Source organism: Pinus tabuliformis, chromosome 9 (genome assembly GCF_031772625.1).
Source record: "Pinus tabuliformis cultivar Carrire ecotype Pingquan chromosome 9, CPIR1, whole genome shotgun sequence".
NCBI classification, from domain to species: Eukaryota; Viridiplantae; Streptophyta; class Pinopsida; order Pinales; family Pinaceae; genus Pinus; species Pinus tabuliformis.
Genome location: NC_142307.1, coordinates 314297941 through 314325337, shown reverse-complemented (window position 1 = coordinate 314325337; position 27397 = coordinate 314297941).

Genomic DNA, 27397 nt, shown 5'->3' with positions numbered 1-27397 from the left:
AACTCGGACGGATGTGACCTTTCTGTAGGAGCTCCTGAATCTGCCTCTTGATTTCATTGTTCTCCAGAACGGAGCGCTGATAAATTGTTCCATTGGGTAGCGGCGCACCTGGGGTCAGATCAATGGAGTGCTTGACTTGACAGTGCAGAGGAACCCCTGCCGGGGAGGTGAAGATGTCTTTGTACTCCTCCACAATCTTGTCCATTTGTAGCTGCCGTGCAGAGGGACCTCGTTTGGAGGCCGCGGCCACTGTCTTCTTCTTCCCTTGAGGGCGTATCATCAGGAAAACAAATTTCCTGGTTTTGGAAATGATCTTACTGCATTGTTTTGCAGTAATCAAAGAGATGGCGGCAGGTGGTGGTACCTCTGGTATCCTGAACAACTTATTTCCCAATGTAATAATAACAGCACGGGGCCTTGATTCATACACAGCATGTCACTTCCACAAGTATGGTTGTCCTAGTAATACATCACAAACTTCAAGGGGAGCAATGTCACACAATACCTCATCCGTGAAGGGCTTGATGTTGTATGGGAGGCGACACTGCTGGCTCACGCGAAGATCTCGCCCTTGGTAAAGCCACCCAATGGTGTATGGTTGTGGATGTGCTGTGGTCGGTAAGCCCAACCGCTTCACGACCTCTGCCAAAATGAGGTTCTTTTGACTCCCGCTATCAACAATGAACTGTATCGGGGAGCCCTTGACCCACATCTGGGAGTGGAAGAGACGCTCCTCCTCCTCTGGATCTTCGGGTTCATTTTTCTGGATCTTTGCGGTAGCAACAGTGGCGCTGGGATCTGCATCAATGATCTGCTTCCCTTTTTCATACCCCTTATCGGGTTCTGACTCAGAGTCGGAACATGCATCTGATTCTGAAACCTTTAGCTCAGCCACCAGTGACTGTTTGGCCCGACACTCACTTGTGTTCTGAGTGGAGCTCTTATGGAACTCGCACCATTTTCCAGTGTCCTTTCTCGGCTTCGCGGCGTTGCTCTTTGCTTGCAGCTTCAACTGGTTGTCTTGGGCTGTCTCGCCTTGGCTTTGTCCTTTGTTCTGTGGTTTAGGGGCACCTTTCCCCTGCTTTGGATTCGCAGATCCAAAGTCTCGCTTCTTTTGTTTAAACTTCTGCTCGACTTTGACGGCATACCGGTATGCTGCGCCGAGCGAGGGGATGTTTAGGAACTGTATTTCTTCCTGGATGTACTTGTGCAGGCAGCCACGGTATTTGAGTATCAAATGTTGCTCCGAATCCTTGATACCCAACTTTGTGCGAAGGGTATGGAAAAGATTGGTGAACTCCGGCACATCTTGGTCCCTTCCCTGCCGCAGCGTGGTCCACTTTATGTATTCATCCTCATAGCTTCCGACAGGGTAGTACTGCTCCTTGATGGCATCCCGGAACGAATCCCAGGTGGGTGCGGCTGAAAATAGTGAGCCAGTACTTTCATCCTTCTGCTCGCAGTAGGTTTCCCACCAGTCCTTGACGTGGGGGGCTGCTTTGAGAAGAGCAAAAACAATCTTTTCCCGACTCGAAAATTCATGAACAGAAAAATAACCCTCTAGCAGATTTAACCATTTATCTATGGCATCGGCGTCTTTCTGACCCTCGAATATGGGGATTTCAAAATTAACTTGTACCTTAAAGGGTGTGGCGTTTCCAGAGGAGCTGCTGGAAGCCGATGCGGCGCTTCTGGGTAGCCGCTGAAGGATCTGCGCAAAGCTGTCCATCATCGCGTTCCGTTGTCGCTCGAGCGCTTCTTCGAGCAAGATTTTGATGGGATCTCCTGCCCCCTCGTCTTTCTTCTCGTCCACCATGGGAGGCCGTCGGGACTTGCGAGGCTGGTCTTGCAAAGGTTCAACGAGTTCAAGCCCTAACTCCTTATATCCCGACCTTGTTGGGGACATGCAAAGAAAAACAGAGAAAAAGCAGACCGCTCTGATACCACTGATCCAGATTTAAGCAGGAACGCAACAAATTACAGAGATAACCATATACACAAAGATGCAGCAGAAATAATACTTCATTTCATTAATGGAAAATACTGACATATGCTTACAAACAGAAATGGCAATAAACTAGCTAGGGCGATGGTAGCTTATCTCTGAGAAGAGATGTGATGGCTACATGCCTCTGAACTGTTCTGAACTGTATTACAATGAGGCTCGAAGGCCTATTTATTGTTGAGAAACAATGGAAAACCCTTCACATACCGAAACCTAACCCTAGAAGATGAAACGCCAAATTGTGGGCCCCGTTTGGGTAAATTGGTACATCAATTTCCCGGGGTCGTAACTTTGGCATACGATCTCCGTTTGACGCGTACGATAGCTCGTTAGAAAGATCTATCCGAGTACTACCACTTTGGGAGGCAACATAGGGCTCGGTTGCCCCAGAATTCCAAAAAAACGTCGTTTAGGGCCTCAAAACGGCTCCAGAAGTTCAGGACCCGAAAAACTGCTAAAAATAGTAAACTGTGCTACAATTAAGGAAACTGAAAATGCTGAGAAAGACAATGGTGGGGGTCCAGGTCGACCTGGCAGGTGGCCACCAATATCCACCTGGATCAAGGCCAAAAATTCGAAGTCATCAGATTCGAGCAGAACCCAATCCATGGCATAGAGCTGAAAAAATAATTCCAACACAACTTGAATGGGTAAAATTTGACTCTGTATGAACAAGTTATTCAAGGTCAAAGTTCTAGTCAAAGGAGGTAAAAAGGTCAAAGTCAAGGGTGGTAAATAGTCAAGGTTCTACTTCAGGGAGTCATGGTCATGGTTCCGGGCTAACACATGGTACATCTGGAGCAGGCCAAGTGACCCAATCCGAACATGACACGTGGATTTTTTAGACAACAACATTGAGCAGTTTTGATTCATAACATGTGGACTAATGGATTAGTGCCACATGGCCCAATCCGTGAAGGCCATATCGCCTTGTGTTATCAACCCCAAGTGACCCAATTGATTCATAACATGTCGACTAATGGATTGGTGCCACATGGCCCAATCCGTGAAGGCCATATCGTCTTGTGTTATCAACCCCAAGTGACCCAATCTGAACATGACACATGGATTTTTTTAGACACCAACATTCAGCGGTTTTAATTCATGACATGTGGACTAATGGATTGGTGCCACGTGGCCCAATCCATGAAGGCCATATCGCCTTATGTTGTCAACCAAAATTATGACTTAAGGACTGGATGGGATTCGATCCAAAGATCTCACTACAACAAACATTGATGTTACACCATACATTTGTTCCTTATTTAATGCCCTCTTCCAAATTTGTTTGAAGTGGATACGAATTTCATTTGGAATAAAGAAAGGGTGTAGCCCACTATTGTTGGTGGCTCTACCATATCTATTGGTGCTCCAAATGTTATATCCATCCACCGTCAAAGCCTTCAACTCCATTATATGTTATACTTTCAATGAATCATGGCATATTAATGGTTCAACGTTTATATGGCATATTATATTGTAATGGATATGGGTATTAAACCATATCAACAAAAACAAATATTTTAAGAAATGTAATATGAAGTTACGTGGAAGGATTATGGATGGATAAGGGTAATAAATGGGATATGATGGGAGGTGGTTACGATATGGTGGATAAACTATATCACCAAAAAATAATCTCACATATATATTTTATATGTAACATATCACAACGAATGGTAGAAAAGTCGGGATTTGATCCGACCTCTCCCAATTTACTATAAAATTTTGACCATTATGCCCTCGGATATTGATTTGTATTTCTATGCTGGAGAAGGAGTTTTATGCATAGAAGGGAAGTGAGATGGCAGGGAAGTGAGACGACAGAACTTTGGAGGCTCATTGTGGGAGTTTTAAGAGGTTTTTTTGAGAGTCGAAAGTTTTGTTAGGTTTATGAGGTCATGCAAAACACAACAGGATCAATAAGAAGACATTTTTATGTAAAAGTGGTGTAATTTGTTGGCTTTGATTAATTAATATAGAAGGCCCCCTTGAAGACCAGGACCAAAGGTGTAGGATTTGAGATAGCCGAACTTCGTTATCAACTTGTTGGTGTCATTTTCTCTTGTGTGGTTTGTTGTTAATGTTTATTTGCTACAATTTTCTTTTAAGTTGCTTATGTCATTTAAGTTGAGATTTGTTTCATGGTGATTTTAAATACATGAAAACACTTTTTAAAAGTTAATAAACCACGTATTAATTTCAATCGGGATTTCAGATAAGGGGGTTTGGGAGGTGAGCATGTTAGATAAACAGAGGACAAGGCTTGAGATCCACTGCCTAGAAGGGATCAATGCACAATTGCAATGATAAAGAGGTGGATCAACTCAAAATTTAGCTAAGGATCAACAAAAATCGATGAGTATTGAAAGAAGATACCATTCATAAATAAATTGATCTGTAATGTTTACTAGAATGCAAAAGGACTTAGAATATGAAATGACACTAGAAAAGAGGCATGCAAGAGGAAAACGACAAATGGAAAAGATAAATGTAGAAAAAGAGACATTCTTGATGGAAAAGGAGATAAAAAAATGACACTTACAAAAGAAAAAATGACAAAAGAAAAAAAAAAAAAACGACAGTTACGAAACTTACCTGAAATTGCATTGCACATTCAACCAAAAGCTCGTTGTGCTCAAGAAATGGTAGAGCTCTAAAGCTGAGTGTGAGAATGATATTTGGGCTAGCTTCTTATATAGGTGAGCACTCATGGATCTATGGTTAGGGTTTCCACATGCATGTTGGAAATCTAGGAGCTAAAGTTAGTTCGCTGCCACTTGTGACCATGTCAAGATTGGAAAGCGTCAGACACTCTCGACAAGTGGTGTGCAATAGCTATCCATAGAGGATGCACAATTCTTATCTAGAGAGAGTGCATTGTTAACTACAAAGTTCTCTAACATAAGGGATTGTGCAGTTTCCTATCACAAGAGATTGCACAAGTAACTGCCAAAGAGGATTGTGCAATCCCTACTATCACAACATGCTCAATCACTTCCATCAAGGAGTGCACAATTGTGAGTGACAAGGAATCACTGTCAACTTGCCTACAAGCTAATGCATGTAATATCAACATGTTTGAATGCTTGAGATCACTAGAAGATGACCCGTCACTTAGAAAAATAAAGCAACAATGACTTAAGAAAATCAAAATCACAGTTCACAAGACCAAAAGGAGGTACCAAGATTAGAATATAGGAAAAAATTTGGAGGGGATTTGTAGCAGCTACAACAGAAGGTTCCAACACTTACCTAAACCCTTTGGAGGGTGAAGATGAATTACAACTTAGATCTATCATGAAGAATTGAAGGCATAGAAGAAAATAGAGGAATTTGGCATTGATACATTACAATTAAGTTTTATGTGACAATTGCCAAATTATGGCTTCTCAAAGTGTCATCACAAAAGTGTTATATTGTCCATGTATTTTGCCACAATTTGTGGAATGTAATTTTGTATTTTTAAATAATGAGAAAATGTAGAATGTGTCGAAGCCCAAGGGTGATTCGGGTTTATGCAGGAACACAACAAATTACAAAAATAAACATAAATACAGAGGTGTCGCAGAAATAACACTTCCTTTGATTAATATCAAATAATGAAATATGCTTACAAACAGTGTGGAAATGAGACTAGCTCGGCAATGGTATCTTATCTCTGAGAAGCGATGTGGTGGCTACATGCCTTTACTCCATTGAAATGAGGCTCAAGGGCCTTTTTATTATTGAACAATAAGAGAAAACCCTAAACAACCAAAACCGTAACCCGGAGAGATGTAACACCAAGGGTTTATGGGCCCTGTTGGGGTTAGTTGGACAGCCAACTGCCCGGGGTCGTGACTTGGTCATATTACCTCTGTTTGATGTGCATGATATCTCGTTGGAAAGATATCTCCAAGGACTATGACGAAAATGATGATTTTATCACAGAATCATTGGCGGTAGATTGCCAAAAAAACATCATTTAGGGCCTCAAAACAGCTCTGTAAGTTTAGGACATGGAAAACTCCTAAGAATAGTAAACTGTGCTACAATTAAGGAAACTGAAAAACTAAAAGAAATAATGGTGGGGGTCCAAGTGGAATTGGCGGGTGGCCACCAATATACACCTGAATCATTCCTCCCCCCTAGGAATCAATGGTCCCCATTGCGTACAGTTCCTCCATGAGATGAGGAAACTTCTGTCGAACTTGGTCCCTTGTGAGTTGTTCTGCAATCTCTAATGTGTCCCGTAATGGTGGGAAGCATGGTCGAGGGCAGTCCACATTGAACACTTAGTGCAAGCCAAGGAATGGGGGAATGTTGTGCTCCAAAGTATTATTTTCCACAACCTTGGTAATGGTGTAAGGACCATATTGGAGTGGTCTGAGCTTCAAATGGGCTCGTGTAAGGTGTTCTTTATCCAAATGCAACCAGACTTTGTTGCCCACCTGAAACTTGTGTAGCACCCGATGTTGATCATGTCATTGCTTGTGCTTGGAATTTTCCACAATGGAACGATGATAGATCGGCCCGTTGGGTAGAGGTGCTCTCAGAGTCAGATCAAACGAATGCTTGACCTCACAATGCAACGGTACCCCTGTGGGTGAGGAGAAGATGTTCTTGCCTTCTTTCATGATAGCATCCACCTTCTTCTGTTGCATGGAGGAACCCTTCCCGGGGGCCATGGTTGTGGCTACGATCTTCCCCTTACTTTGAGAGCGAACCAGAAAGAAAATAAATTTCCTAGTCTGGGAGATGATCTTGCTGCATTTCTTAGAAGAGATAAAAGAGTTGGCAGTAGGTGGGGCTACCTCCAATATCTTGTATAATGAATTACCCAAAGAAATAATAACAGCATGAGGCCTTGACTCATACACAGCATGTCGCTTCCACAAGTATGGTTGGCCTAATAAAACATCACAAACATCAAGAGGTGCAACATCACACAATACCTCATCTGTGAAGGGCTTGATCCTGTTGGGAAGGCGACATTGTCGGCGAACTCGGAGATCTCGTCCTTGGTGAAGCCACCCAATGTTATACATTTGTGGGTATGGTATGGTCGGTAGTCGCAATCGCTTCACGACCTTTGTTGAAATGAGGTTCTTTTGGCTCTCAGTGTCAACAATTAATTCCAGCGGTGAACCCTTCACCCACACCTATGAGTGGAAAAGACGCTCCCCCTCCTCTAGATCTTCGGGCTCATTATTCTAGATCTTGGCGGTGGCAACAGTGGCATTGGGCTCTGCATCAATGATCTACTTCCCTTTGTTGTTCCCCTTTTCAGTTTCTGACTTAGGGTCAGAACATGCATTTGATTCTAAAGCCTTTAACTCGGCCAACAACCATTGCTTGGTTTGAAACTCACTTTTGTTGTGACTAGAGATCTTGTGGAACTCACACCACTTTCATGTGTCCTTCTTTGACTTCATGGTGTTGTTCTTTTCTTGCGGGTTCGACGGGTTGTCTTGGCTCACCCAGCCTTGGCTTCATCCTTTGTTCTTCGAATTCTTAGATTTAAAGTCTCACTTCTTCTGTTTAAAATTATTCTCGATCTTGACGACGTATCAGTACACCATGCTGAGCGAGGAGATGTCGAGGAACTCCATCTCGTCCTAGATGTATCTATGTAGGCAGTCGCAGTACTTGAGTACCAAATGTTTCTTATAATCCTTGATGCCCAACTTCGTGCGTAGGGTATGAAAAACATTGGTAAAATCTAGCACATCTTGGTCCCTTTCCTGCCACAGCATGGTCCACTTTATGTATTTTCCCTCATAGCTCTTGATAGGGTAGTACTACTCCTTGATGGTGTCCCGAAATGAATTCCAAGTGGGAGCGACTGAAAACCGTGAGTTCGTAATTTCATCCTTCTACTGGCAGTAGGTTTACCACTAGTCCTTGACGTGGAGGGCTACTTTACGAAGAGAGAAAATAATTTTTTCCCTGCTGGAAAAATCATGAATAGAAAAATACCCTTCTAGCATATTTAACCATTTATCTACCAACATCTGCATCTATCTGACCCTCGAATATGGGGATTTCAAACTTAACTTGTACCTTAAAGGGTGTGGTGTTTCCAGAGTAACTATTAGATGCGTCGCCCCTGGGTAGTCACTGAAGGATCTCAGAAACGTTGTCCATCATCATGTTCCTTTGTCGCTCGAGAGCTTCTTTGAGTAGGATTTTGATAGGATCCACTGCCCCCTTGCCTTTATTTTCATTCGCCACGGGAGGTCGTCGAGATTTGCGAGGATGATCTTGCAAAGGTTCGACTAGTTCAAGCCCTAACTCCTTATATCCTGACCTTTTTGGGGACATGAAAAGAAAAACAGAGAAAGAGAAAACCGCTTTGATACCACTTATTCAAATTTATGTAGGAATGCAACAAATTACAGAAATTAACATAAATATATAGGTGCCGTAGAAATAACAATTCCTTTGATTAATATCAAATAATGAAATATGCTTACAAACAGTATGAAAATGAGACTAGCTTGGTGATGGTAGCTTATCTTTGAGAAGAGATGTGGTGGCTACATGCCTATGAACTGCGTTACAATGAGGCTCAAGGGCATTTTTATTATTGAACAATAATAGCAAACCCAAAACATCCAAAACCCTAACCTGAGGAGATGTAACACCAAGAGTTTCTAGGCCCCGTTGGGGTTAGTTGGATAGCCAACTTCCCAGGTTCGTGACTTGGTCATATTATGTCCATTTGACGTGGATGATATCCCATTGGAAAGATCTCTCTGAGGACTACGATGAAAAAGACTAGTTTATTCCGGATGTTTAGGACATGAAAAACTGCTAAAAATAGTAAACTGTGCTACAACTAAGGAAACTGAAAAACTGAAAGAATCAATGTTGGGGGTCCAAGTGGAATTGGTGGGTGGCCACAAATATCCACCTGGATCATTCCTCCCCCCTTAGGAAGCAATGGTCCCCATTGCGTTGAGTTCCTCCATGAGATGAGGAAACTTCTTCTGAACTTGGTCCCTAGTGAGCTGTTCTGCAATCTCTGATGTGTCACGTAATGGTGGGAAGCATGGTCGAGGGCAATCCACATTGAACACTCAATGCAAGCCAAGGAATGGGGGAATATTGTGCTCGAAGGAATTGTTTCCCACAACCTTGGTGGTGTAAGGACCATCTCAGAGTGGTCTGAGCTTTAGATGGGCTCTTGTAATGCATTCTTTCTACAAATGTAACAAGACTTTATTGCCTACCTGAAACTTGTGTGGCACTCAATGTCGATCATGTCTCGGTAGAGGTGCTCTAGGAGTCAAATCAAATGAATGCTTGACTTGAAAGTGCAAAGGTACCCTTGTGGGTGAGGAGAAGATGTTCCTGCCTTATTTCATGACCGTATCCACCTTCTTTTTTTGCATGGAGGAACCCTTCCCAGGGGCCATGGATGTGACTACGGTCTTCCCCTTACTTTGAGATTGAACCAGAAAGAAAATAAATTTCCTAGTCTGGGAGATGATCTTGCTGCATTTCTTAGAAGATATCAAAGAGTTAGCAGTAGGTGGGGCTACTTCTGGTATCCTGTATAATGAATTACCCAAATAAATAGTAATAGCGCGAGACCTTAACTCATACACAGCATGTTGCTTCCACAAGTATGGATAGCCTAATAAGACATCACAAACATTAAGAGGTGCCACATCACACAATACCTCATCTATGAAGGGCTTGATGCATAAGGAAGGCGACACTACTAGTGGACTCAGAGATCTCGTCCTTGGTGAATCCACCCAATGTTGTATGGTTGTGGCTGTGGTATGGTCGATTGTCCCAGCCGCTTCATGACCTCTACTGAAATGAGGTTCTTTGGCTCCCACTGTCAATAATGAATTGCAGTGGCGAACCCTTCACCCATTTCTCTGAGTGGAAAAGATGCTCCCCCTCCTCTACATCTTCGCGCTCATTCTTCTAGATCTTGAGTGTGGCAATAGTAGCTCTGGGCTCTGCATAAATGATCTTCTTCCCTTTGTCATTCCTCTTTTCGGTTTTTGACTTAGGGTCAAAACATGCATCTGATTCTTAAGCCTTCAACTCGGCCACCAGCGATTGCTTGGTTCGACACTCACTTGTGTTGTGAGTGAGGCTCTTTTGGAACTCACACCACTTTCCTGTGTCCTTCTTTAAATTCGTGGTTTTTTTCTTTTCTTTCACCTTCAACGGGTTGTCTTGGGTCACCCCGCCTTGGCTTTGTCCTTTGTTCTTCAGATTGGCAGATCCAAAGTCTCGCTTCTTCTATTTAAACTTATGCTCGATCTTAATGACGTATTGGTACATCGTGTCGAGCGAGGAGATATCCAGGAACTCCATCTCATCCTAGATGTATCTATGTAGGCAGGCACGGTACTTGCGTACCAAATGTTTCTCAGAAGCCTTGATGCCAAACTTCATGCGCAGGGTATGAAAAACATTGGTAAAATCCGGGACATCTTAGTCCCTTCCCTGCCGCAGCATGGTCTACTTTATGTATTTGTCCTCATCATTCTTGAAAGGGTAGTAATTCTCCTTGATTGCATCCCAGAATGAATTCCAAGTGGGAACGACTGAAAGCATTGAGTTTGTGCTTTCATCCTTCTACTCGTAGTAGGTTTCCCACTAGTCCTTGATGTGGGGGGCTGCTTTGAGAAGGGCGAAAATAATCTTTTCCTGGCTGGAAAAATCATGAACAGAAAAATACCCTTCTATTAGATTTAACCATTTATCTAAGACATCGGCATCTATCTGACCCTTTAATATGGGGATTTCAAAGTTAACTTGTACCTTGAATACGGGGATTTCAAAGTTAACTTGTACCATAAAGGGTGTGGTGCTTGTAGAGTAGCTATTAGATGCATCGCCCTTGGGTAACCACTGAAGGATCTGGGAAAATTTGTCCATCATCGCATTCAATTGTCACTCGAAGGCTTATTCGAGCAATATTTTGATAGGATCTCGTGCCCCCTCATATTTCTTTTCATCCGCCATGGGAGGCCGTCGAGATTTGCAAGGCTGGTTTGCAAAGGTTCGACCAGTTCAAGCCCTAACTCCTTATATCCTGACCTTGTTGGGGACATGCAAAGAAAAACAAAGAAAGAGTAGACAATAAATTATAGAAATAAACATAAATACAGAGGTGCCACAGAAATAACACTTCCTTTGAGTAATATCAAATAATGAAATATGCTTACAAATAGTATGGAAATGAGACTAGCTCAACGATGGTAGCTTATCTCTAAGAAGAGATGTGGTGTATACATGCCATTGAACTCCATTACAATAAGGCTCAAGGGCCTTTTTATTAATGAACAATAAGAGCAAACTTTAAACAGCCAAAACCTTAACCCGAGGAGATGTAACACCAAGAGTTTATGGGCCCTGTTGGGGTTAGTTGGACATCCAACTTCTTAGGGTCGTGACTTGGTCATATTATCTATATTTGACACACATGATATCCCGTTGGAAAGATATCTCCGAGGACTACGACGAAAAGTATGACTTTATCAAATAAGCGTTGGTGGTAGATTGCTAAAAAAATGTCGTTTAGGGCCTCAAAACGGCTCTAGACGTTTAGGACCCAAAAAACTGCTAAAAATAGTACAATGTGATACAATTAAGGAAACTGAAAAACTGAAAGAAACAATGGTGGGGGTCCAAGTGGAATTAGCAGGTCGCCACCAATATTCACCTGGATCATTCCTCCCCCCCCTTAGGAAGCAATGGTCCCCATTGCATTGAGTTCCTCCATGGGATGAGGAAACTTCTGCTGAACTTGGTCCCTGGTGACTCTTCTGCAATCTGTGATGTGTCCCATAATGATGTGAAGCATGGTCAAGGGCGATCCACATTGAACACTTAGTGAAAGCCAAGGAATGGGGGAATTTTGTGCTCCAAAAATTGTTTCCCACAGCCTTGGTAATGGTGTAAGGACCATATCACAGTGGTCTGAGCTTCAGATGGGCTCTTGTAAGGTGTTCTTTCTGCAAATGCAACCGAACTTTGTTTCCCACCTGAAACTTGTGTGGAGTTCGATGTTGATCATGTCACTGCTTGTACTTGGCATTTTCCACAATGAAGCAATGATATATCGGCCCGTTGGGTAGAGGTGCTCTGGGAGTCAGATCAAATGAATATTTGACCTGATAGTGCAACGGTACCCGTGTGTGTGAGGAGAAGATGTTCTTGCCTTCTTTTGTGACCATATCTCCCTTCTTCTGTTGCATAGAGGAACCGTTACAAGGGGCCATGGATGTGCCTATGATCTTCCCCTTACTTTTAGAGTGAACCAGAAAGAAAATAAATTTCCTAGTCTGGAAGATGATCTTGCTACATTTCTTAGAAGAGATCAAAGAGTTTGCGGTAGGTGGGGCTACCTCCGGTATCCTGTATAATGAATTACCCAAAGAAATAATAACAAAGGGAGACCTTGACTCATACACAACATGTCGCTTCCACAAGTATGGTTGGCCTAATAATACATCACAAACATCAAGAGGTGCAACATCACACAATACCTCATCTATGAAGTTCTTGATGTTGAAGGGAAAGCGACATTGTTTGCGGACTCAGAGATCTCATCCTTGGTGAATCCACTCGATGTTATATAGTTTCGGGTGTGGTATGGTCGGTAGTCCCAGCCACTTCATGACCTCTGCTGAAATGAGGTTCTTCTAGCTCCCACTATCAACAATGAATTGCAGTGGTGAACCCTTCACCCACATCTTTGAGTGGAAAAGAAGCTCCCTCTCCTCTAGATCTTCGAGTTCATTCTCCTAGATCTTGGCGATGGCAAAAGTGGCGCTAGGCTCAGCATCAATGATCTACTTCCCTTTGTCATTCTTCTTTTCGGTTTCTGACTCAAGGTGAGAACAAGCATCTGATTTTGAAGCCTTCAACTTGGCCATCAGTGACTGCTTGGTTCGACACTCACTTGTGCTGTGAGTGGGGCTCTTGTGGAACTCAAACCACTTTCCTGTGTCATTCTTTGACTTCGTGGTGTTGTTCTTTTCTTGTGACTTCTACAGGCTGTCTTGGGTCACCCCACCTTGGATTTGTCCTTTGTTCTTCGGATTCGTAGATCCAAAGTCTCGCTTCTTCAGTTTAAAATTCTTCTCTATCTTAACAACATATCGGTACATCGTGCCGAGCGAGGAGATATCGAGGAAATCCATCTTGTCCTGGATGTATCTATGTAGGCAGTCGCGGTACTTGAGTACCAAATGTTTCTCATAATCGTTGATGCTGAACTTCATGTGTAGGGTATGAAAAAAATTGGTAAAATCTGGCACATCTTGGTCCCTTCCCTGCCACAACGTGGTCCACTTTATGTATTTGTCCTCATATCTCCCGACAGGGTAGTACTACTCCTTGATGGCATCACGGAATGAATTCCAAGTAGCAGCGGCTGAAAACAGTGAGTTCGTACTTTCATCCTTCTACTCGCAGTAGGTTTGCCACCAGTCCTCGACATGGGGGGATTCTTTGCGAAGAGAGAAAATAATCTTTTCCCCGCTGGAAAAACCATGAACAAAAAAATACCCTTCTAGAAGATTTAAGCATTGATCTACCGACATCTGCATCTACCTAACCCTCGAATATGGGGATTTCAAAGTTAACTTATACCTTAAAGGGTGTGGCATTTCTAGAGTAGCTATTAGATGCGTCGCCCCTAGGTAGGTGCTGAAGGATCTGGGAAACGTTGTCTGTAATCGCATTCCTTTGTCACTCGAGGGATTCTTCGAGCAATATTTTGATAGGATCTCCTGTCCCCTTACATTTATTTTCATCTGCCATCGGAGGCCGTCGAGATTTGTGAGGCTGGTCTTGCAAAGGTTCAACCAGTTCAAGCCCTAACTCCTTATATCCCGACCTCATTGGGGACATGCAAAGAAAAACAGAGAAAGAGAATACCACTCTGATACCACTGATCCAGATTTATGCAGGAACGTAACAACTTTTAGAAATAAACATAAATATAGAGGTGCCATAGAAATAACACTTCCTTTGATTAATATCAAATAATGAAATATGCTTACAAACAGTATGGAAATGATACTAGCTCGGTAATGGTAGCTTATCTCTGAGAAGAGATGTGGTGGCTACTTTCCTCTGAACTCTGTTACAATGAGGCTCAAGGGCCTTTTTATTATTGAACATTAAGAGAAAACCCTAAACAACCAAAACCATAACCTGAGGAGACGTAACACCGAGAATTTATGGGCCTCATTGGGGTTAGTTGGACAACCAACTTCCCTGGGTCGTGACTTGGTCATATTATCATCGTTTGATGTGCATGATATCTCGTTGGAAATATCTCTCCGAGTACTAAAACAAAAAATATTATTTTATCACAAAATAGCTGGTGGTATATTGCTAAAAAAACGTAGTTTAGGGCCTCAAAATGGCTCCAAAAGTTTAGGACACGAAAAACTGCTAAAAATAGTAAATTCTGCTACAATTAAGGAAACTGAAAAACTACAAGAAACAATGGTGGGTGTCCAAGTGGAATTGGTGGGTGGCCACCAATATCCACCTAGATCATTCCTCCCACCTTAGGGAGCAATGGTCCCCATTGCGTTGAGTTCCTCCATGAGATGAGGAAATTTCTGCTGAACTTGGTACCTGGTGAGCTGTTCTACAATCTCTTATGTGTCCCGTAATGGTGGGAAGCATGGTTGAGGGCAGTCCACATTGAACACTCGGTGCAAGCCAAGGAATGGGGGAATGTTGTGATCCAAATCTTTGTTTCCCACAACCTTGGTAATGGTGTAAGGACCATATCAGAGTTGTCTGAGCTTTAGATGGGCTCTTGTAAGGCGTTCTTTCTGCAAATGCAACCGGACTTTGTTGCCCACCTGAAACTTATGTGGCTCCCGATGTTGATCATGTCACTTATTGTACTTGGAATTTTCCTCAATGGAGCGATGATATATCGGACCATTGGGTAGAGGTGCTTTGGGAGACAGAACGAATGGATGCTTGACCTGATAGCGCCACGGTACCCTTGTGGGTGAGGAGAAGATGTTCTTGCCTCATTTTAATGACTGTATCCACCTTCTTCTACTACATGGAGGAACCCTTCCTGGGGGCCATGGATGTGGCTATGATCTTCCCCTTGCTTTGAGAGTGAACCAGAAAGAAAATAAATTTACTAGTCGAGGAGATGATCTTGCTGCATTTCTTCAAAGAGATCAAAGAGTTGGCGATAGGTGGGGCTACCTTCGGTATCCAATATAATGAATTAACCAAAGAAATGATAACAACGTAAGGCCTTAACTGATACACAACATGTTGCTTCCACGAGTATGGTTGGCTTAATAATACATCACAAACATCAAGAGGTGCAACATCAAACAATACCTCATCTGTGAAGGGCTTGATGTTGTAGGGAAGGTGACACTTCTGGCGGACTCAAAGATCTTTTACTTGGTGAAGCCACACGATGTTGTATGATTGCAGGTGTGGTATGGTCGGTAGTCCCAACCGCTTAACGACCTCTGCTGAAATGAGGTTCTTTTTCTCCCACTGTCAACAATGAATTGTAGCGGTGAACCCTTCACCCACATCTATGAGTGGAAAATATGCTCCCCCTCCTCTAGATCTTTGGGCTCATTCTTCTGGATCTTAGAAGTGGAAATAGTGGCGCTAGGCTCCGCATCAATGATCTACTTTCCTTTTTCATTCCTCTTTTCAGGTTCTGACTCAAGGTCAAAACATGCATCTGATTCTGAAGGCTTCAACTCGGCCACCAACGACTGCTTGTTTCGAAACTCACTTGTGCTGTGAGTGGGGCTCTTATGGAACTCACACCACTTTCCTGTGTCATTTGAATTTGTGGTGTTGTTATTTTCTTGCGCCTTCGACGAGTTGTCTTGGGTCATCTCACCTTGTCTTTGTCCTTTGTTCTTTGGATTCATAGATCCAAAGTCTCGCTTCTTCTATTTAAACTTCTTCTTGATCTTGACAGTGTATTGATACGCCGTACTAAGCAAGGAGATGTCGAGGAACTCCATTTAGTCCTAGATGTAGCTATGTAGCCAGGCATGGTACTTGAGTACCAAATGTTTCTCAGAATCCTTGATGCCCAACTTCATGCACAGGGTATGAAAAACATTGGTAAACTCTGGCACATCTTGGTTCCTTCCCTCCCGCAGCATGGTTCACTTTATGTATTTGTCCTCATAGCTCCCAACGAGGTAGTACTACTTCTTGATGGCGTCTCAGAATGAATTCCAAGTGGGAGCGGCTAAAAACAGTGAGTTCGTACTTTCATCCTTTTACTCACAATAAGTTTCCCACCAGTCCTTGACGTGGGGGGCTGCTTTGAGAAGAGTGAAAATAATATTTTCCAGCTGGAAAAATCATGAACAGAGAAATACTCTTCTAGCATATTTAACCATTTATCTATGACATCCACATCTATCTAACCCTCGAATATGGGAATTTCAAAGTTAACTTGTACCTTCAATGGTGTGGCATTTCTAGAGTAGCTATTAGATGTGTCGCCCCTCGATAGCCACTAAAGGATCTGGGAAAATTTATCCATCATCATGTTCCTTTGTCACTCGAGGGCTTCTTCGAGCAATATTTTGATAGGATATCCTGCCCCCTCATCTTTATTTTCATCTGCCATGGGTGGCTGTCGAGATTTGCGAGGCTGGTCTTGCAAAGGTTATACCAGTTCAAGCCCTAACTCCTTATAGCTCGACCTCGTTGGGGACATGCAAAGAAAAACAGAGAAAGAGCTTACTGCTTTGATACCACTGATCCGGATTTATGCAGGAACGCAACAAATTATAGAAATAAACATAAATATAGAGGTGCCACAGAAATAACACTTCCTTTGATTAATATCAAATAATGAAATATGCTTACAAATAGTATGGAAATGAGACTAGCTCGAAAATGGTAGCTTATCTCTAAGAAGAGATGTGGTGGCTACATGCCGCTGAACTCCATTACAATGAGGCTCAAGGGCCTTTCTATTATTGAACGATAAGAGAAAACCCTAAACAACCAAAACTCTAACCCGAGGAGATGTAACACCAAGATTTTATGGGCCTCGTTGGGATTAGTTGGACAACCAACTTCTCAGGGTCGTGACTTGGTCATTTCATCAAATTCCCTCATCACATGGGGAAACTTCTGCTAAATTTGGTTCCTGGTGACCCACTTTCCTTGGTGAAGAAGTCACCTTGCTTTGACAAGTTAATAGAGTTGCATATGATGTTGAAAGGTATCATTTGTCTTAGTGTCCATAATACGATCCACTTTAGCCTATTAAATGTAGTCAGGATTGAGTTTTGTGGGGGATAATTGCTCGAATTCCATAAAGATGTCCAATAGAGGTGGAAAATATGGTCGAAACAACCCCACATTAAATACTTAGTGCAAGCCAAGGAAAGTGGGAATACTTAATTCAAAATCATTCTCACCCATAGCCTTTATGATTATGTAAGGACCATATAAGAATGTTTTGAACTTCCTATGGGGGAATGTGAGGTGCTCTTTCTGTAAATGTAACCACTCCTTATCACCAACCTGAAACGTATGTGGAACCCTGTACTGGTCATGTTGATGTATGTACCTGGCATTAGCATTTGGAAGGATATCATGGACCTATTATTTGAGGTGTTGGATCCATTTAACAAATTTGACTACCTTATTTTTCGTGACCTAATCATGGGAGGAATCTATCACTAAAGGTGCAATGTGAATAGCTATATCAATTGGGACCAATGGTTGGAACTCCAAGCATACTTGAAAAGAACTATGACCAATCGTGTTGTAGAGGGATCTATTATGGCTATGCTAAACATATGGAAGGCTTTTGTCCCATGTACATGAATGCTTAGAGTTGCACAAGAACAAGATGTGCATAATCTTCTCATCAACCATTTTGATTTGTTCATATGATTGGGGATAAAATATAGTGGATATGTTCAAGTAGGTATCCATGAGAGACGATAGGCTAGGCCAAAAGGTATTGAGGAATCTACTATCCCTATGTGAAAAAATGGTCCAAGTTAATCCAAAATGAACCCACACATGCTCAATGAATATTTTAGTGGTGGCTTCAACTATGATGCCGTATTGCAAAGTGCTAAAATGACCATCTTAGGGAATCAATCAATAACCACAAAAACACAAACATTACCATGCTGAGTAGATATAAAACCTAACATGTAATCAGATACTAACTCCCAAGTCTGGTTTAGTGTAGGTAGAGGAATATATGACCCATGCTTCTTAATGGCTAGTTTAGAAATGGCACAAGTAATGCATAATTTGATATACCACACCAAAATCCCCTGCCACCCAACTATAGTGTTCCTCCTAATTCATATTGGCATGCTCAATTTAAGGAATGGAAAGGTGGCCCAAGTAGCACAAGAGTGCATCCTAGAGGTGGAAGCTAAGAACTTGTTTTCCTATGATTAAAATCTAGTATATAGTAGCAAATTCAGTAATTATGGCCACCTAGAAGTCTCATGCCCACAAGAGTTAAGAATCGTGGTTAGAGCCACAACTGGGGGCTAATTGTGGTAGCATGTGACATTATTGGTGCTACCTTTCTTGTAAATGATTTTCAAGAAAAATATTTGTAAGTATGTGGGCCATTTTTTATGGAAATAATTATGTAACTTTCGTTGCATCTACCTAAATTATTTAGGTATGCAATTAATGTGAATGATCATCTCCTTCCCCTAAATATAATTATTCCATTGCCGATATGCATGTATGATGGCATACATATCCTTGTCATAGGTGGGGTATCTTTAGATAGTATCAAAGAGTGTTTCAATGTTGTAGGCCATCAGATGTCCTTGTTGAGTGAGGACTACATGAATAGTGTGGTTAGAGAAATTTGTCTCGGTCAAAAATGGTTGTTGTAGAGTTGGTAGTGTGAGGACTAGTGTAGAGAAAAGGCAATGTTTTATATTCATGAATTCCTTTTGTTGTGACTAAAACCAGGAGAAAAAATATTTTACTCCACCCTTGGTCACCTAACCTAAGGACCAAGTGATATAAGACAACCCTATAATGAACCTTCAGTAGAAGTTAGCAAGGACCAAGAAGTTATGAAGCTCTGTTAAAGTCATCAACATTGGGAAATCTCAAATGACTTGGATATTGGCTAGGTCAACATGCACCCCATGTTCATCCATAATGTATCCCAAATATTGAATTTTCTACATTCCAAATGAGCACTTCCCTAAATTTTCATACATTAGAGGAAATTTCAGTGTAAAATTGGCCTCATAAGGAAAAATAATAAAATAATAGTTAAAATAATAAAATAATAATTATGAATTTTGGAGGGAAAATAATAAAACTAATTTTTTTAATTGGATTTTTTGTTTATCTCCTTATATTTTTACTCAAATTTCAAGTGTAGACACTTGTTGGATGCGGAATTAAATTTCACATCCAAAAAATACCCATTTTGCATACCTTTGAGAAGGTTGACATTGATAAAAAATGAAGATACATTAAAAAGACATGTTACACACCTTTTTAATGTATCTTCAATTTTTATCAATGTGGGTATTCTCAAAAGTATGCATAGTGGGCACATGTTTAATGTGGAGTTCAATTATGCATCCAACGACTGCCTACACTTGAAATTGAGTGAACTTATAAGAAGGTAAGTAAAAAATACAATTAAAAAGTAGTTTTTCTTATTTTCACTCCAATATATTTACATGTACCTCTTTTTAAATTTAAAGAGTTTTGATTGGTTTACATATTATGACATGGAAATTGCATGAAAATTTCATGGGCACTTTTAGGCTGAGATTTCTTCTAATGCAACCTATGTTTTTGTGGGGTGTTTAAGACCTATTGAATGTGTTGCAAATGTTATGCCTAAGTTCTGCTAAAGAAGAGGATGTCATCCAAATATACAACCACAAAAGAGTTTGTGTGTTAGAAAATTATATATTATAGAGCAATGGAACACATAAAATATATTGTAGAAATATAAACATAGAAAACACATAAAACAAGAGAGACACGGATATACGTGATTCACCTAATTTGGGCTACGCCCATGGAGAAACAGCGAGTCCTTCCTTTGATATTATCCAACAAACTGAAGAGATACAACCTACATCGACTCCATTGTAATTCCCTCTTCTCATTCATACAATCTCCTCTATCTTTCTCACTCATAATATATGATCTACATAGACGCAATACAATTTCCTCATATATAGTGAGGGGTTTCCTTCTAGGGAAAAAAAACCCTAAATTAAACATAACTTCTACCGTCAGATCTTCGCCTAATGAACGGCCTAGATTGACTACTAAATTACAACATTTTACATCTATTTTTAGCTTCGGGGGGGGCTCCCAATGATCGCAGTCGCCCCACCCTAGGCCCCCCTTGCAGCATAAATTTTACGAGCGGCGTTGCCGCCACATTATGAACTGGGATCCAATGTGGCGATACCTCTAAATAAAGAACATAATCGGGCTCCACAGCCAACAATCTCCCACTTGGAGACTTATTATAGCAATCCATTGCTGCTTCATTTGCTGGAAAATGACTCCACTTTGGACCTGGTTGTTTCTCATATTCTTCATCATACTTGAAGACCAATTGAAACTGAGTAGAATCTCAGTTTCTCCCTGGTTACAACTTTTGTTAACATATCTACAAGATTCTGGCTAGTGTGTATCTTTTCTAGCTTCAACTGTCCATATTTCAATGTTGACCGTATGAAATGGTACTTGAGCTGTATATATTTAGTCTTGGAATGAAATGAAGAGTTCTTTGCAAGATGTATGGCACTCTGGCTGTGACAGTATAACCTACCCAGCTCCTACTTCTTATCAAATTCATCCAGAAATCTTTGTAACCAAATCATTTCTTTATTAGCCTCAATAGGAGCAACATACTATGCTTCCATTGTTGAGAGTGCAACAACACTTAGCAGTTTTGAGACCCAGCTAAAAATTGTTCCTCCTACAGTAAACGCATACCTTGTTGTGCTCCTCCTGTTATCTCTATCACCCGCCATATCTGCATCAACATATCCCTATAGAGCAATGTTTGAACCACCAAAGCATAATGCTTGATTTGTGGTACCTCTCAAATACCTTAGAATCCACTTCACTGCCATCCAATGTTCTTTTGTTGGATTGTTCATGTACCTTCTTACAACTACCACTGCATGTGCAATATCAAGCCTTGTGCAGACCATTGCATACATTAAGCTTCCAATTGTTGATGCATATGGAACTTTAGACATATAATCCATTTCTTCCTGAGTCTTGGAACACACCTCCTTACTTAGTTTGAAATGGCTAGCCAAAGGTATACTAACTGGTTTTGCATTCTGCATATTAAACCTTTTCAACACCTTTTGTATGTACTCACTCTAAGACAATGTTAATTTGCAATTCTTCTTGTCTGTAGTTATTCTCATACCAAGGATTTGTTTTGTAGCTCCCAAATCCTTCATTGTAAATGAGTTTGCCAATTTTCTTTTGAACACATTTATTTCCTACATGTTAGAATGTGCAATAAGCAATTCATCTACATACAATAACAATATAATATAGCTTCCATCAGTTTTCCTTTTTAGATAAACACAATGATCAAAGTGACATCTATCATAACTTTGTTCAGACATGGTTTCCTTTCTGCATGGTTTCCTTTCATTTCATGGTTTCCTTTCTGCATTCTGTGCTTGATTTCCTGTTTTTCTGAGCCTCTGGGGTTTGATGGGGTCGCTCTGCCATCAGCACACCTAGTGCACTCGAAACCTGCGCTGAATGTCAAGCAGCATGAAGGCAGTTTGACCTTCAACGCAGGTGGAACACTGGGCAGGTGCACTGGGCGTAGAAAAAGAGTTTTGTTGCACAGTTTTTGATGAAAATTTTGTCAGTTTCTCATCAAATCCAGGATCTAACTCCTCTCATGTTTGTTTTTCAGAGATATTGGAGCAAAATGACCCTTACATGGCGAGAACGAGAACATGAAGAAGAGGACATGATTGCCCTACATGATCCGGTTACGGTGAATGCGCTGCGGAACTGTGGCCTGCTGAAGTTCTTCCGCATCTCTAGCATGAGACAACATATCAGCCTACTGGAATATTTTCTCGATGCTTGGGATCCTATCAACCAAGTATTCCATATTAGGGGCAAATCCATCCCCTTGACTACAGTAGACATTTACTTCTTGACCGGCTTGTCGAGGCGGGGTGCCCCCATCTCTTTGTCAGGTTCGGCCCAAGGGAGTGACTTTGTGAGAGATTATGTCCGCCAGTATTGCAGGGAAGGATCTCAGCCGAGTAAAGATGGCAAGATCATTATCCGTGAGGTTGCTGACAGGTCCCTTAGGTCTATCCTGTACACTATCGGTAGGATGGCCGGTAGTGCGTCTCTTCATGTGGCCAACAGATCCTATGTGCAGCATGCCTTGGAGTGCCTCCAACCGAAAGTATTCAACTGGTGTGATGCAGTACTTCTTCAGATGAAAAGTCAGTTGATCAAGGTAAAGTACGGGAAGTTGAAGAACTTTGGGTTTGGTTCTATTTTGACCGCCTTTGCTTTGGAGATGATACCACTGATGCAGCCACAGTACATTGCACTCGACTTGCCTTCTCCTACTGAACCACGCATGCAGAGATGGGTTGATCACATGTCTAGGCATGCTGGCCAATCTCAGATTTCTTTCTCTGATACCTTATTCAGGTGGTTTGAGCATCAGGAGATGGTCTATTCCGAGTATCCATATGTTGGCATGGACTTCCAGGGTGATCCGGATTTGGTACTACCGGATGGCGAGCAGTGGGGCATTATTGGTAAAATGTTCGACCATATCACTGTTTACTGTTTTTATTCATAATTTCCTTGTGCTTTATTCTATCAAGACTTTAATCAAACTCATGTGTGCATGCAGATGTTGGTCCTGTTTGTCCAGCAGTTCGCCTGAGAGCGCCAGCCGCTGCCCCAGCAGGAGAGGTTGCTGGGAGGGTTATTCTTCATGACCTTGATGTGGCCGAGACCCTCACAGCTGTGTAGGAGTAGGTTGGGAGCCTTACTCTCGGCATTCTAGACGTGAGGATCGAAGAGTTACCTCTACAGTTGCAGCGGCATACTACTGGTGTGCCTAGACGATGGACTCGTCTCTTACGCATGATTGCACAGGCCGTGACGTGCTATCATGAGCATCACTAGACTAGGGTGCCCCCTTGCATTTTGAGTTTATGGGTCATGTGACCGATTTTGTCTTGGTTACAGAACATTATATGTAAACCATAAACAGCTTATATATATATATATTGATTTTCGGGGTTTTATTCTGGTTGGGTTATGTGATCCACATGTACAACATTGATGATGTGTTTCTTTTTATAAATGTCACAAATGTCTATCTAACACATAGTTCGCTAATGAGTCGGTTAATGTGTTTAAGTTTCTGGAAATATATTGGTATTGAATTAAATCAAATTGTCTTTCCAAAATCTTAACCCTTAGGAACATGCGATAAATGGCTGGATTTTGGACGGAATATATACCATTGAGTTGTATTATTACGAGTTGTGAGTCTAGCCTAACGATTAGTCGGCGTATACCATGGGTGATGGCATCAGAGAGCAGTTCTATCAACGCGCTATACTCAGCGATGTTATTCGTTGATTGCCCAATACATACACCTCTGAAACTTACTAACGTGCCGCTTGGATCAAAAATGGCCCAGGCAGCGGAGGACAGGTTTCGCGAACTACGACTCGCTCCGTCGACATATCCAACACATGTCTCCAAAAGGTTTGACATCTGCAATAAATGTAAAAGGGTGGATTACTCAACCAAAACAAACACTTTAGCGAAAACAAAATACAACAAAAGCATACTGGTTAGTATTTAAGCATAGTAACGCTTGAGGTACAACCCATTACGGGGTTGCACCAGTGGAATTCCGTCATAATCCATTAACTCGTAGGCTCCTTTCGCTAACACTCATTTAACAATATAGGGGCCCATCCATAAAGAATTAAATTTACCTACTCCCAATTTATCGGATTCTTGGTCGTAAAGCAAGACCAAGTCACCTTCTGAGAAGACACGGGGTTTGACATTTTTGTCGAACTGCGCCTTGACTCGTTTCTTATGGGCTTCGTTAGCCAAAGCGGCATCACGACGGGTTTCATCCAATTGGATTAATTCCAAGAAACGAGCCTCTTCTTCTCAAGTTCTGGGGAGGAGATCAATTGCGAGTTTAAGAGACGAGATTTCGCATTGGACTGGTAAGACCGCTTCTAGGCCATACACCAGTTGGAAAGGTGTGAACCCGGTCGCATTCCTTACCGACGTTCGGTAAGCCCACAAGGCTGAGTACAGGATTTGGTGCCACCTTCTTTTGTGAACCCCAATCATCCTTTGCAACATACGCTTCAGGACCTTGTTGATCGCTTCAACTTGTCCGTTGGCTTGCGGATAATACGGGGTAGAGCTGTCGTGAGATAGCCCTAGCTTGGCAGCTAATTCAACCATCGTACCCTAAACATGCGATCCATGATCCGTAACTATAGCCTGTGGTACGCCGAATCTGGCGACTACATGATTGAAAAAGAAAAGGGCAGTTGTTTCACCAGTGTTATCCAATGTAGGCATCGCCTCGGTCCATTTGGTAAAATAGTCAACGGCGACTATAATATACCCATGCCCCCCGGTCGAGGTGGGGATACATTTCATGAAATCGATGCCCCATTTGGCGAAAAGCCCAACAACAACTATTGGATGTAAAGGTATGAGTGGTCTTCTGGTTTTTCTATCAAAAATTTGACAAGCATGGCAACTTCTGACTGCGGTTATGCAATCTTTGAACATGGTTGGCCAGAAGTATCCTGCTCATAAGATTTTTTGTTCTGTAGCATATCCAGATTGATGTCCCCCACACGCGCCTGAATGACACTCATTCAGGGCTTTTTCGGCCTCCTCATGGGTGAGGCACCTTCTCAAAACTGTATCGATACCACGACAGTAAAGCGTATCACCGACGATCATGTAGTCTTTTGCTTGGTATCGTATACGTTTCTGTTCTGAGTGAGAGGTGTTAGGCCTGAACTTTTGGGTTTGGAGATAAATTATTATATCTCCATACCACTCATTGCTTGTAGATATCAGAAACAAATTCTCGTCCACGATTGATTCTTCGGATGTTTCATCGTTGGACGATGATGGGAGATCGCACAATAATTCTGCGAAAACTAGAGCTTTCTTTGATTTGGATTTTACGAATTCCAGATCAAACTCTTGAAGGATTGCTATCCATTTTGAATATTTGCCCCCCAGCAACTGTCACGACAATATATACGTCATGGGATTGCAATCAGACAAAATGGTAGTTTTCCAAAAGAGGACATAGTGTCGAAACCTTTGTATCGCTTGAACAGCTGCAAGCGCTAGTTTTTCAACATAAGAATATTTACTTTCTGTATCATTTAAGTTTCTACTTAAATAATATATAGGGTGTTCGATTCCATCGACTTCTTGAACTAAAACCATTGCGATGGTCGTATCTGCTGCAGCCAGATACAGGTTAAAGTCTCTTTGATAATCGGGTGCGTACATTAATGATGCTTTTATTAAGGAATCCTTTAAAGCATCAAAGGAAGCTTGCACAACCTGATCCCAGACGAAGGGTACCTCCTTTTTCAAAAGACGTGTATAACCTTTAGCAAGTTCGGCGTAATTTGGAATGAACCTCCTCAGAAAGTTTGCTTTTCCTTGGAGTTTCTGAATCTGAAGCAAATTTGAAGGTGGAGGCAAATTGATGACTGCCTGGACCTTAAGGGTTGAGACGAATCCCATCCTTTGAGACTGCAAAGCCAAGTAAACGACCAGAACTAACGCAAAATATGCATTTGTGCGGATTGAGTCGTGTAGAGCCTCAACTTTACACTTGATTATCCACCATTACCTACAGTTTTCCCTCATTCATCTCTCACTTTTGCCTCATTTTCCTTGCAAACCAACCCAGATCATTACATTATATGACTTTAAGCATGATTAAGGAATTTTGCTAATGTGTGACTGTTTTGTTTAGATTTTGACATATTTACAGGCATTCCGCAGCCATCTGCTGATTCCGCAGCCATCTGCTGATTCCGCAGCCATCTGATGATCCCGCAGCCTTTTTGTTAATCTCAAGGTTCCACGTGTCATTTTCCCAAATGAGCCACATGGGCACTTAGGAATCAAGGTGCTCGAGGTTCCTGTGCTATCTGTTCAGCCATCCACATCATCTGTACCTCTGGTCAACGAGGGTCAAGTTACGGTCAACAAAGGCAGCTTAACGGTGATACGTAAGCTGTTGGGTCACGTCAGTTCAAACGGTGACTTGTCCATCTTATGCAGGCCGTGGGGGACATAATCCAACTCTGGATTCAATGCCCATAACGACCAGAACCTCCAGCTCATCCACGCAGACTTATGACGTGTTATGAACCTTAATTACGCATGACAGTTAGTTGTTTTTCAGTTTTAGCTGTACGCATTAGGCCGTCTTTCAGATGCCTATAAAACTAGTGTTTGCATACGCTTAATGTTACTTTTTAGTTGCTGCATTTTATAAACTTGTTATCATTTTAGTGCATTCGAAGACTCTGTTTTTATAGTGCTGTTCTAGCACTCTTGACTGTATTTTTCTGCACATGGAATAATAGAAGCAGTGCTGTTCTGAAGTTTACAATTCTCTGAGTCTTCTTTGGATGATATGAATGGAGGGCCCCTGTTCATGTTAGCCTTGTATAGTATTTTATGTATTTTATGTTCAGCATTTCCTTTTCTTGAAACATGTACAGCGTAATTTACTTTCATGTTATTTCATTTCCAACCTTTATTTTAAGCTGATCAGCATTGTTCTTTTGCAGGTTTTTAACCCGGGATTGATTTTGTGTTTGTGTATTTGCTTTATATCTAGTGGTAGTTTCAGTTGACAGATTCAAGTTGCTGCCTTTACTTTATTTTCATAGCTGATTTTTAGTTTTATTTCTCAAAGTGGTTTGCTAACATATGAATGATCTCTTTATCATAAAGTGTCTATCTTTTAGAGATCAGAATACTAATAACTTGCTGCTGGCTTTGGGTGCTTTGTAGACTAATATTTAACTACTTTCTAATCGTGTCTTACACAGTACTATGTGTTAGAGGCAGAGAGTTAGAAAGAGCAAAACATTATAATTAGTCTTTAAAGTAGATTTTTCTCATTTTTATCATTTCTTAGACTTATCTTTAGCTACTTCCTAATCGTGTCTTACACAGTACTATGTGTTAGAGGCAGAGAGTTAGGAAGAGATAAACTTTATCATTGGTCTTTTAAGTGATTTTCTTACCTTTTATTTGCAGCAGAATGAATGGTGTCTAATGCCATTAGAAAGTGGT